This window comes from Triturus cristatus, chromosome 3_1 (genome assembly GCF_964204655.1).
Source record: "Triturus cristatus chromosome 3_1, aTriCri1.1, whole genome shotgun sequence".
NCBI lineage: Eukaryota > Metazoa > Chordata > Amphibia > Caudata > Salamandridae > Triturus > Triturus cristatus.
Window position 1 is genome coordinate 671023454 of NC_140583.1, and position 13494 is coordinate 671036947.

The following is a 13494-nucleotide window of genomic DNA, read 5'->3' on the forward strand; positions in this document are numbered from 1 at the left end:
TGGTATTTTGACTAAGGGAGCCTCACTTCCAATCATACCTGTGTGCCGGAGCTTTGCCTCCACTCCACTCTTGTCTCCATTATGTAGCCTGGCCCCCTATGGCAACAAACTGTATGTTCTATACATGAACACGTTTTCTTCACTTTCAAAAATGTTCCAGCTTAAAATTAATACATTGGTTAAATCTAAGGATTTTTTTGTAGTCAATATAGATAACGCATTGTTATATTTTCTCTTTCACTTTTCATTGGGCCAACCAGATCGGGCCCATCCACAACGCCATTACACAAGACAAAAATGTGGGTGAATTGTTTGACAGTGACATCTGTTTTTACACCTCAAATAGATAATTTTGCCATGAATGTGCTTCAGCAGCTATGACTTCGTAAAATATTCCCTCTTCCAATCCTGCATCACAAAGCAACCCTGGGTTTGGTAGTGATCATCTGAATGATAAACCGCTGGGTTTAGCTCCCTAAAATAATCTAGTGAACTCCCAAAGGGCTCAGAGTCAGGCAGCCTGGCCTATTCTCAATCTGAGCAGTGGTGGCCGGTAATTTCAGGAGAGAGGGGGTCAGACAGGACACACACACATATACTTACACACTCACAGCCATGCATTCACTCATGCGCACACACACATCCATTCACAACACTAATAACCAAATATTCATACATACACGCACGCACCAAACATTCATTTAAAAAAAATCACACTTACCTGCATCTCTGCCTCGGAGGTCCCTGGAGGCTTGGGACTGCTGCCTTCCCTCATTCTCATAAGGTCTGCCAATGAGGGAAGGCAGAAGTCCCAATGTCATCTCAGAGTGGGATGGGGTTGGTGAGACTGCTGACCCCACCACACTCCGTGATGAAGTGACACTGATTGACACTCTACCCCAGGCGCTCCTGGGCTTACAACTGAAGCACCCAGGTGCAAGGCAATGAGTGACCCAACTCCTCATCACGATGGGGAGGGCCTCGAGGTCCTTTGCTGAGCTGAGGAGGTAACGCTTACCGGAGCTGTGACATCCTCAGCCCAACAAAGTTCAGCTCAGGCAGTTAGGAGCCTGCGCATTTAACACATGTCTAGCTCCTGGCTGCCTGACACGAAAACGAACAGTGTCCGTCAGGCTGACCTTTGCTCAGCCTGGCAGACACTGCTCTTGAGGGGCAAAAGGTGAGGGCACATGGCCCCTCAGCCCCAAAGGACCGGCCGCGGCTGCATTAGTCTATTATGGATTGATCTCCACCACCCTGGCAGGCAGCAGGCCACTTGCCATACTCTAAATCAGGCCCCATGTACTCCTGGATCCTCACATCAGTCTTCATTATAGGAGGAAAAAAATCAGGAAAGTAGAATTTAGGCATATGAACACCAGCGGAAAACATTAATTCTGACCCTAGGTTATCCCATTCCCTAATTTGCATACCTCAAGTGGCCCCATGTTTGGTATAACACATTCAGGCAGTCCAGGTAAGTTAGTTAAGAAAATATTCGGCTTGATTATGATCTTGGCGGATGGGATACTCCATCACAAACGTGACAAAAAGATCCATAGGATATAATGGAACTTGTAATACGGCGGGCAGGATATCCGTCACATTTGTAACAGAGTAGCCCATCCGCCAAGATCATAATAAGGCCCATAGTGTTTTGGGACCCGTGAATTTGTGTGGGCACAAACATCTCAGCATTCAAAGGGCTCTGGCTAGACAGCAAGGACTGATGAATGGTACCATACATGAAATGGGCTAATTCCCATCTAAGAATGATAAGGTAAAAAAATAAAATTACATAACGGACATAATTCTTGTCCTAAACTTATGAGAAAACATTTTTGTAATTTTGGAGGGGCCTGGTGAACTTATTTTATGTGAAGGAAGGTGCAGCATTAAGAAATTTGACGACCATTGTTCTAGAGATTTACTATTAGCAATTTGAAAATGTACTTGCCTGTGGTTAATGTGGGTAGTACACCTTACAGAAGCAAGTGCCAAAAGGTATCTACCCCTAAATGTCATGTTTCTTTTCTTACAACCGATTGTGGTGTGGATGTCCGTGCACTTTAAAGTCGTTATCTGTTTATAAATATGCTTTGGAGAGCTGATTCGTACAAGGAGGAACTACTATGGGCAAATGCATAGGACTCTCTACTCTGTAGATACCATGGCTCAAATTTTCTAAAGTTTTGTATCAATGCCCGTGCAAAGCAGTTCTAAATGAAGCAAACGGGCATGGTTATCTACTGTACATTATAAAGGCTCATGGGTCCCACTCAAATGTATTCTGCATAACGCACAAGACTGCGGTAACCTTATACATTTGGGCCCATGTATGTTTCTTCTTAATTACACAGCAATCATTGTTGTGTTCATTCTGTTTTATATAATGCAAAGCTATTTTACTGTGTGATAGATGTTCTGTTTTGCCCGTCTTGTAGGTGCCATTGTTGGAGCTGTTGTTGGATCAGTTGCGGGTGTGACTGTTCTCGGTATAGTAGGAGCTGTTCTGTGGAAAAGAAGAAGGTGAATTTTAAACCTAATTTCTACCACTAGAAAATTGCATGAACAAGTTTGAATATTTTTTGTATTTTGAATCATCACATCATCCATAACTGCAGCTTATAAAATTGTACAAATGTTCACTTGCCAATAATGTTAACACCCACTGAGTCAAATATCGTTTATAGGACAAACAACCAAACTCATTTCAAGCAAGATGATCTGACAGATGAATCTAAATCAAATTCTGTGGTTGATGACATGCATGTCATTTTAAGGTAGTGAAGGATAGTTGATGCAGCGAGTGAGCAGTTTCCACTCCTTGTCACTCTCTAGCCTCTCAACGGACAATTGGAGACCACTAAGGGGCAGAGGGTGGGACACGGCACCAACCAGGCTGTATCATCAGCGGGTCAAATGTGTACCTTCCATAACCCCTGACAGTTTAGGGAATTTTAGTGAATACAACTTTTTTAAATATGGACTTTTGTTGTTCTTTTGCAAATCCTAAAATCAGATACACAGTGGTATTGAGTAATGCTTACTTCTGCTCAGTCAATTATCGTGCTTCCTGCCTGTGAGCAGGTATTGACATGTTTGTACTGAGGATCTACATTACAGGCCTGGGTTCAATTCCTACCCAAATGTTATTTTGTCTCAGATGTTCAGGGCCCATCTGCAACTTTAAGACTGCAGTAACTTTCCAGCTGTCCATTCCTGTGATCAGCAATGAGCTTACTTGGACTGAGACTCTCTTAATACATATTATTCCCTGTAATATGAACCCCCAAACTGTGATTTAGATGTAGAATTACATATCGGGCCTGGGGTAGAACACTTTCTGGCTGGCTCTGCACCTCCTGCAGAAGGTTCTTAGGAGCTCAGCTCCCTCCTTAATCGTTTCTTTTGTGATCCACATGTGCCTGTTGCTAGTTGGCAGCAGCGATCTATGGAAGATGTTCTGTTCGTAACTGGAAGGAAGTGGATGTTTGCTGCAAAGTTTCAAATCTACCTATTTTGTTGCAGTGTTGAGGCTGTGCAGACTGCTAAGGAACCACCCTGGATGAAATGGGCTCAGGGAGATCAACGCTCGAGAGGTCAAAAAAATCATACCAAACGAGGGAAATAGTGTACAGGTGCAGGGAAACATATTCCAGAAAAAGTAGGCACAGACAGGGTAAAGGAGCAGAAGCATATATAGGAGACAAAATGGAACACAACTATAATCTATACAGCAGCAGGAATCAGTGACTGGGCAAACACATTTAGTTTTTATTAAAGGTGTGAACAGTCGAGGTCTGTTTAGACAGAAGTGGAATACCTGCACTACAAGTGCGTGCTCAAGACATCTCTAACTATTACCCTGTGCAGCAGACGTTCTACCACACATAGTTACGTACAGCATCTTTAACACTTTCAAAATGTTGATCAGAAAGACACAAAACAGGAGTCAATTGTGAAACAGAATATCTTCTTGTATGAAATCCAAGCTCTTCACTTTCAATAAATGTAGATTTCTTGCAAGAAAACACAAATCACCATAACTAACATAATATCTTTAAGCACTAGGTTTAAGTTCATACCTTCTGCTTTCATAAGAGACAACATTTCTACATGGCATGTTTGCCTCAGGTAGCTAGTCTTCAGAAGTCTATGTTTACAGATAGACAGAAGATGCCATTGGTTCAGCCAGTTTAAATCATGATCGGAGACTGGCATGTCAAGGATATGCCATTCACCAAAACCAGAGCCTGAATTAGGAAGTTCATGGGAAGCCAGAACTAAGTCGGGATCTGTGGTATTAGCTGCGGCTGGTGCCGAATGGAATTCAAACTTGGGTCTGGGACAGGTTCTAAAAAACACAAGGAGATGTCTAAGGGTCTGAAGCAGTGATTGTCTCAGAAGCTGGAGAAGCATCTAGACCAAAATTACTGGGACTGAGAGGGAAGAACTGATCCACTGTAGTTATTAGACCTGCAGTAGTAGTCACTTACGTAGAAGTATGAATTTATTTGAGCCAAAATATGTTTCATGTTCAATTTTGTAAATTTGCTCTGTAGTGGCTTCCATCATCTTCTTTGCCCCTGGTCAAGACCTATATGTTAGTATTATTGATGAATAGGAGCCTTGGTACAGGGCACAATAAAACATTGGTTGGTCAAACGTGACCACTTAAGAAAATAATTTTTGGGATACATATAAGTGTAATCATTATAAAGATACTCTAGGCACCTTCTAATCTGAAGAAGCTGATCACATAAATTGTGTATTCATGCATTGTTTTCAAACCTAATTAAGTCAGACACTGGATTACTGGGACGGATATACAGGTGTTAAGAATATATTGTAGTCTCTCCAATTAGTCGAGCTCTAGCCATTTGGTTTGAGCTAATGCTCATGATGTTTCAATCTGGACTAAGGGCCCAAATTATTTGCATGAGGTCAAAAGGGTCAGTAGCAGCATTTAGGTACTGTGCATTAGGTTTCAAGATTCACCAAACCCAGCTACACTCTATTATTCCTTAAAAATGACTTCAACAAATATCTGATGTTTTTCATGTAATTACTTATTTACAATTCTTCAGGGTCATTTTTAGGTCGAGCCTTTAGCGGCAGCGCGCATGCGCTGCTCGCTTTGCGAGGCATGCAATATTCAGTATGGAGTGGAAGCTCTGTGGAAGTTCCACCCACTCTCCGCCCATCTTTTTCATTGACTTAGTTCCTAAATGCTGCCTTCCGATTGGTTTTAGGCTTGTTAGACCCCCCTTATGATGGGCATGTCGTCATTTGTATCCTTCCATGGCTACTGGCCCTTTTACTTCGAGTGTTGCACAGTATGTTTTATTTATACTGTGAGCACTATTTTCTTTCCGTGCCTCCCCATCCCACAGTCTGTGCCTTCTCGCTCGCCCACACTCCTGTTTAAAATGCAATAGGTCTCGCATGTTCAGTTGAGCGTAAGTATTGCAACAAAGGCTCCCAAATGTCTGTTGGCCTAGAAGAGGGAGGAAGCTCCTCTGAAGCAATGCCAGAGTTTCCCGGCAGTACACCAAATCTTGAATCCATTGTGCAGCTGACGGTCCAGCTGGGCCCTCCCAGGTCCTCACCACCCGCCTCTTGGCTAGTAGCAGAGCTATTCTCACAAATTTACCTGTGATACCTTTCAGGCACGGTACCAGGCACAACAAACATACTTGTGGGGAACACTGTAGTTCAACATTAACTATATTGTACAGTCTGTGTATCACATCAGCCCAGAACACAACCACCTGTCCACCCGTCCGCATTCCCAGGCCAAATGCCAGAAGTCAGCACCCAACTTTCCACATCGTTTACATACATTGTTCTCTCGAAGTCCATATTTTAGCAATCTATGCAGGGTGTAGTAGGTTTGGTGGATGTATTTGAAGTGAATTATTCGTAAGTTGCCATTCAACGTGAGTGCGTTAGTTAGCTGACAGCAGTGTTCCCATTCTCGCTGTGTGAGCTGTGTATCTAGTTTCACATTCCACTTCTCCATACTCTTATTATGGGGCATTACTTTCTCATCCCTAGCAGCTCGATATAGTTTGGTAACCAATTTGTGTCTCGTTGGGGTAACGATTAGTGAATAAAGGGCCTGCAGTGTCGGGGGTTCTGCCGGGAATATATGGTAATGCGCCTGCATCGCCCTTTTGAATCTATGGAAGATGAAGGCGAACAACGGTGTCTTATTCTGCGCATAGTTTAAATCTTCGCCCATCAGGAAAACACCGCTGGGGTATAAGTCCAGCATTTTACCAATCCCAGCTAGATTCAAGGTGCGCATAGAGCCTGTTTCGTATGTCACAGGCACGTCCGTGTGATAGGCAATGAGTAACAGAGGGGAGTAGAGTGGTAGCTTCTCAGCCATTTGACCCAGCGCCGGCCAGGCTGCTATCGTGGTATCAATTGTGTTAATTTCAGTTTTGGGTGTCCCAGTACAAGTGTGTGTTAGTATAGAGCTTAGTGGGATGGGATGTGCATCACCATCCTCCACTGCAACATGTGGAATAAAGTCATGTGAGGTGTACCAATAATGTGCATGCTGTGCATGGGCACATAGATAATACAAGTATATTTCAGGCACGCTGAAACCCCCCTTTTTATAGTCTAGTGTGAGTGTCTTCTAGCTCACACGAGCTTGTTTACCTCACCAAATCAACCTGATGAATAGAGACCGCACTGTTTAAAAAAAATGTTTGGCCAGTGGTATCGGTATGTTACTAAATAGATATAAAGGTTTGGGCAGCACTACCATCTTAATAAGGGCTATACAATCGGCCAATGATAATGGCAGTTTCACCTACCTGTCCACCTGTTGTTCCAGCACGTACAAGCAGTGCCATAATTTGCACGGATATCCTTTTCAGGATCCCAGTGGACCCACAACCCTAGATATTTTACAGGCTCCACTGACCATATGAGTGGAAATTCAAGATCATGAGGAAGGGTGTTCTCTGTCAATGGCACCACCACAGATTTGGTCTAATTTATGTTTAGGCCCGAGAACAATCCAAACCGGATATATTCTCGTAGTACTGGTGCCAGGAAGGTGCGTGGTTCCCTGATAAAGAGCAGCATATTGTCCGCATAGAGTGATATGCTTACTGGGCGGTGAGCAAATCGTATGGCCGCAGCTCTATGGCGTTGTCTAATGATGCAAGCCAAAAGTTCCAGTGTCAGCGCAAAAAGGAGTGGTGAGAGGGGGCACCCCTGTCTGGTCCCTCTACTGATTTGTATTGGGTCTGACGTGTTACCCTCCACCTGGATCCATGCTGTGGGGTCAGTGTACAGCAGTCGCACCCAATTAGTAAAGCAGGGAGGAAACCCCATCCGTTGCAGTATATAGAATGAATAGCTCCACTCTATAGAGTCGAAGGCCTTGGCTGCGTCAAGCATCACAACCTCCGCCTGTAGCTCAGGATCGAGTATGTGAAACATTGCAAATATCGTGCCCAAGTTGTGTGATGTGGACCTAGCGGGGATAAAACCAGATTGGTCAGGGAGGACCAGGTTCTGCACCTTTGGCTGGAGTATGGTGGCCAAGATTTTTGCTAATATGTTCGTAACTGTATTGATAAGCGACAGCAGTCAATAAGAATCGCAGTGGGATGATGGCTTGTCTTTTTTTAGCAGAGTTATCAATGCCTCCCTGAGGGTTGGCGGAAATTTGCCCGTCTCGTAGGCTTCAGCATACATTTCTAATAAATAAGGGGTCAGTTCCTCTAAATATGCCTCATAGAACTCGCAAGTGAGTCTGTCCAGTCCTGGGGCTTTCGTGTTTGGGAGAGTTTTGATTGCCGCACGGATGTCTTCCACAGTGAGTGGTTGGCTCAGGACCTCGCTTTGACCATCGGATATCCATGCAATCGCTATGTCCGATAAGTACTCATCAAGCTCCTTGTTGTCAGTCTTACACTGCGTGGTGTGTAAGTCCGCATAGGTGCGACTGAACTGTGGAACAATGTCCCGGGTGTTATAATGATCTTCTCCGGCCGTGTCAGTGATCTTGGTAATTGTGTGACGCATGGTAGGGCTTCAATCTTGTTGGCCCGATTGTGCCCTGGTTGGCCACCCTCCCTGTATGCACGAACCACATGTCGTCTGGACAAATACCAGATATGTCCCGCCGCCAGGTCATTATATTCTAATATGGAGTCTTTCATTTTAGCCAATGTCTGCGCACACAGTGAGTTATCATAATCCCGTTCAAGGCGTGTCAAGGTGGTTTCAACCTTAGACAAATGTCCCTGGAGGTCTTTTAATATACCCGCTGATGTGCCAATGCAAGCACCCGAATAGTTGCCTTGAACGCCTCCCAAAGAGTCGCTGCACTGTCGACTGAGCCTTTATTGTGTTCAAAGTATTGTACTATGACCTCACGGATCGTAGTGACATAGAGTGGATCTAGCAGCGCTTCAGAGCGGAAGCGCCATGTGAATTGACGATGGTTTGCTGAATGTGTTATCTGAGCTTGACAGGGTTATGATCCGACAGTGTTCATGGCAGTCCCTCTACTGCGGATACCCAGGCCCCTGCATCCTCACTCAGCAGCCAGTAGTCCAGCCGCATCCAGCTACCATGTGTGGTGGAAACGTGTGTGCCCTCCAAGCTCTCCGCATTGCGCAGGCGCCATACATCCAGCAGGCTCAGCTCTGCCATTCCCTCATTAATCACCTGTGCTGCTTTGGGGGAATGCCCTCCTGTACCGCTCGACTTGTCCTTACTAGGATCTAAGGGTGTGTTGAGGTCACCCCCCCATAATATTGCCACTTCGGGCCAGTCCCGCAGTATAGAGATTATGCGCTCAAACAGGCCAGGACCGTCTGTGTTCAAGCCATAGACATTTACAATAGTCAATAATGTTCCAGCTAATTTCCCATGGACTATGGAATATCGTTCAGCGTCGTCGGTACAGTTTTTAGTCATGGTGAGGGGAAGTTTTTTTTTAATGAGCGTGAGTACCCCTCTAGAGTATGTCGAGTACGAGGATGACAACTTGTGCTCCGATGTGCGTCTCGGTATGCTTTGTCATGTGTTTCCTGCATAAGGGCTATTTTAACATCATGACGATCCAAGTGCGCTAGTACCTGGCAAATCCTTTTGGGTTAGTTGAGCCCCCGTACATTCCATGTCAGGCAGATAAGCAGTTCACTGTTTAGATGTGACATTTTGTCATGTTATAGAGCATGTATATCTTGACTATAATGCAAGGTTCTCTCCCAGCAAACATTATGATATCTGAGTCATAGTTGACCACATGAACCAACCCCCCATACCCCACCCTTTCAGTATCACCCCCCACCCACTTCAGCGACCCCAACTTGCCAAAGCCATACCGAACCTCCCAGAATGAATCCCACGTACAGCACAAAGGCTGCAAACAGCTATGGGGAGCACCCATGGGGGAGCGCTGGAGCACAAGTACCCTCTCGATGAAATGGAAGGTGGCCGAGCTAAAAACAATAGCATTTCCTGACCTTGTTAACTTGTTACCTCATTATGGTGCAAATAAAATCATGGATAGTGTCTTGGTGGTCATTTGCTGCTGCTCTCACTCCTCTGTCATTAGCGCCAGGAAACCATTGGTGTCAGTGCGCTTTACAAGTTTCATTTAACATAACATAACAAGCCATCCTCTGCATCTGATATACGCGTTTCTGCTTCCCCCAGGCGCAATGCATGTTTGTCCAGCTTCGTGGACATGTGGTCCATCCGTAGGTTTAGGCTGTCAATTTTCCCATTGATGGACTGTAAACTGGCCTGCACCACTATGAGTGTCTTTTCAATGTTGGTTAAACTTTTGCTTGGTGTGTCCATCTCAGAGTCGGAGGTTGCCTATTGATGTGCTCTACCTGCTTTTCGGGGTTCGAACATGAGCCCTGACAGACTGCGCTCTGCTTTTCCCATAGTTGCACCTCTGAGGATGTTCTCGCTGTGAAGCTGGTCGGTTCCTGAATGGGAGTGCGTCGTCTGTCGAAGTCAGAGCCCGGAGCACACAATCAGAATATTCGAGCTTGCCAGCAGACTAAACAATAATGTGTCACACCCGGTTATTCTGCCGCATCCGTTGGTTCGCCGCAACGACCATTGGAACCGGGGTATAGTGGAGAAAGTGCAAGGGGATTCCATGCAGCAACACCTCCAGTAATGCTGATGGCAGTGACCCCCCGCGTCCAGTATCAGCCTTCGGTGGAGCACTGCAGTGCCCAAAGGAGGCCCTTAAGTGCAGGGAAATATGTGCGATCTCACTTGCATGGTCTCATATCTCGGGCCTAGTAGTTCGCCGCCCAGGTTCTTGCCAGGTTCCGGTAGGCCACAGGATCTCACCGTGACGACTGCCCCACTGCGGAGTGAATTTTGGGGTGCCAGTCGCACAGGCCGCATAGCGTCATACAGCAATGCAGTTAGTTGGCGTGAGGGGACTGCAGAGCAATTCGTCTTGAAAAGCAGGGTTTTAAGTAGATGGTGAGGGGAGCCCACCTTAGATCCAATGCCCCCAACCTAAGGATGAAAGGCACCGCAATTGTCAATACGACCGCAGCGTGCATTTCAATTCATGTGCGGGCTTCTTTCTTTGACTTCGCAGCAGGATAGATCCCAAGGCCTCGCTGTAGCAGTGGTAATAGACCCGAGTGTGGGCGCCGGGAACCCAGGCCACTCGCGCCGTCTTTCATGGCTGCGTGGCACTCACCCAGCAATCCGATCAGTCACATCACATGGCGCCAGCCCACTGCAGCTGCAACGTGAGCCGGAATGGCGCACCAGACCGGCAAGCTTGGTCGCACCACTCCCGGCAGTCTCCACCTTCGCCTTGTTCAGGCCGGAGAAAGGAGCAGGTCCGTTCCCCTCGATAGCGTCTCTGGCTGCACCGGGGCGCCCTCCACTCACTCACCGGCCCTCCGGACACAAAGGTACCCCAGGTGCAGCGGTGCAATGCCTCTTCGATGGCCTCCAGCTGTGGCCGGCGCCGTCCGCCGCTTGCCCAGATTCAACGCTCAGTGGGCTTCTCGGGCCACCATTTGTCTTCTTGGGCCCGCATACCTGCGGATCGCGCACTCAGCCATCTGGGTGTATTTTTTCAAGACTGTCGCACCCAGGGCATCCATTAGAGCTCCGCTGTTGTGTCCCGTGTTTTTTTTCCCAGCTACATGCAGGATTGTTAGGATCGTGGGCGGATTGTGCGCTCGGCCGGCGGAGCTGCTCTACAGAGCGGCCATCTTGCCGTGCACCCTCTTGCGCCCCACAGTTCTGGATTCTTTGTTTAAAATGACGTTATTCATTTCATTTCATATAAGTACATTTTCAATCATGAAGGGATTTAAAGGAAGCATGCACAGAAATATCTTCTGGTTACTGCTGGTCAAGTACATTTCGAATGATTAAGCGATGGAGGGACATGAAATGCATTGAAAAAACACAATAACTTAATAAACTATTGTTCCTGTAAAGATCATTCCTTCAGATAGTCGCTCAGGAAGCCCCAGAGAAAGGGGGCGCAAACGACTCTGTGACGACCTAAGAGCACAACCAAGGATTCTAGCTACATCCACGATATGAGATAGCTATGGGTCCAGTTGGGAACAAAGCGGAGCGCTAAAAAATAGCAAAATCATATTCTAGTAAGGCACTCAAGACCACAAGTGATTCAAGAGAAAGGGTGGGGCAAGGATTACCCACTGCAATCCAGGAATCAATCACTTTACAAATGGAATAAAGGTATACATACATAGGTGAGGTCAGAAAAGCATATTTTGGCACTAACAGCCAAAAAGGGCAAAAGGAAGCACAGAGAGAATATTTCCCCTAATAAACACTTCTATGTGAGAAGGAACAATCAGCAAGGCAAATATTGGTCTAGTAAGACGAAAAGTGAAAGCTGAATAGCAAAAAGAACAAAAGGGTTCTTAAAGGCAGGGGAACAGGAGGGGAATCAAAGCAATGAAATAAGGAATAAACTAGGAAACAAAACACACCAGAAACTGATTAGCTGCTGAATCTGACTGCAGTTAAAGACAAAATGAGAGAAAACCAAAATGCAACACAGGGCTCATGAAAATCTGTAGCAAGATGGACAGGAACAGGATGCAGACTCTGGCGTAAGCAAGGGAGGAATAGATTAGCAGACAGTCAACAAGAGTTCCGGGTAAGCAAAGGTTCATCAAACAATACATGAACTAGAAAATCGAGCATTGACAACCTGTAAGTAGATGCAGGCAGCAGCAAGACCAAGGTGGAATAACATGGTTGGGCTGCAGAAAACTTGTTACAGGTGTTTGTGTAATGCTATTGTTTCACAAACCCTGGAAGAGAGAATCCAGAATGAGAACGATACAAACTGGCACAATTAAAAACACTGCATAGGGTTTGCTGGATTTTCGTGAATATGTGGCAGTGCATTCTGTGTGAAATGCGGACCATGTAAAAATGTAGTTTCTAATTTCTCCAAGATTGAAAGAGGCATGGAGGCAGAAGTCATAGAGATCTTTCGGATCAGCTCTGGTGATGATATATAGACTGCAGTTTGCCTGTGCTCAACATCTCTCAAAGGAAAAGAAACAGAATAGCAGCATGGAGAGGCCACCAAAATGGAAGACCCTTAAGTCAGCTCAGCTTTCCTGTAGCTGTCCTTTTGTGGTGCTCGAAACCGTGAAATGTGACTTTATTCCATTTGTTTCTTAGGACATCATTATTACACTTTTAAGTCTAGCTGCATCTGGAAACACTCTTAACACATTTGATTTATTACACATGATATATTGTGGTACAGCCTCACCAAAGTGCTGGTTAGAACACTCAGCTTGTTTGTCCCCTGAGCCTGTTTAATTACGTCGTCTGCAGATGTTTTTGCATAGGTTTTCATCTGGTAGAGAAAAGATGACGGTTGTTGTTTATTTTACGAATCCCTTCTTTTCTGAAAGCTTTCTCTTTAGCAACAGAATAATGGGCCAATATGAGCAATGTGCCCGGTATAGAACAGCATTCTCCCATATACAGTTACTTACATGTTAGACCTCAAAAATAACATTTCTGGGTAATCTGTTCATTACTTTGAATAACTTGGTCGATCTCTTTGTCCTAGGATGGAAAATGACTAATGACTCAATTAATACAAACTTAAACTGTAAAGCACGGTGGACCAAATGGTCCACCCTTTCTGGCCATGATACAAAGATTAGAACATTAACAAGGAAGAGGGCCTTTAATGGCTAGGAGGACTCCAAGGCTATTAGAACAATCCGCCCCTAGAGGCTCTAATTACTAAAAACAAAGGCCTTTGTTCACAGTAGCAGCTGTGAAGAAATACATTGGCCCCTAGAAGCCGGGTGCACCCCGTTTTATTCAATGGAATGCTCCACATTCCAATGTTCTAATATTAAATATTTTGTTGTCTGATTATTCTCCACCATTCCCAACTTCCAAACACAGTTACTTTACCTTTGACAAAAGTTGATTTGCATGTATTTC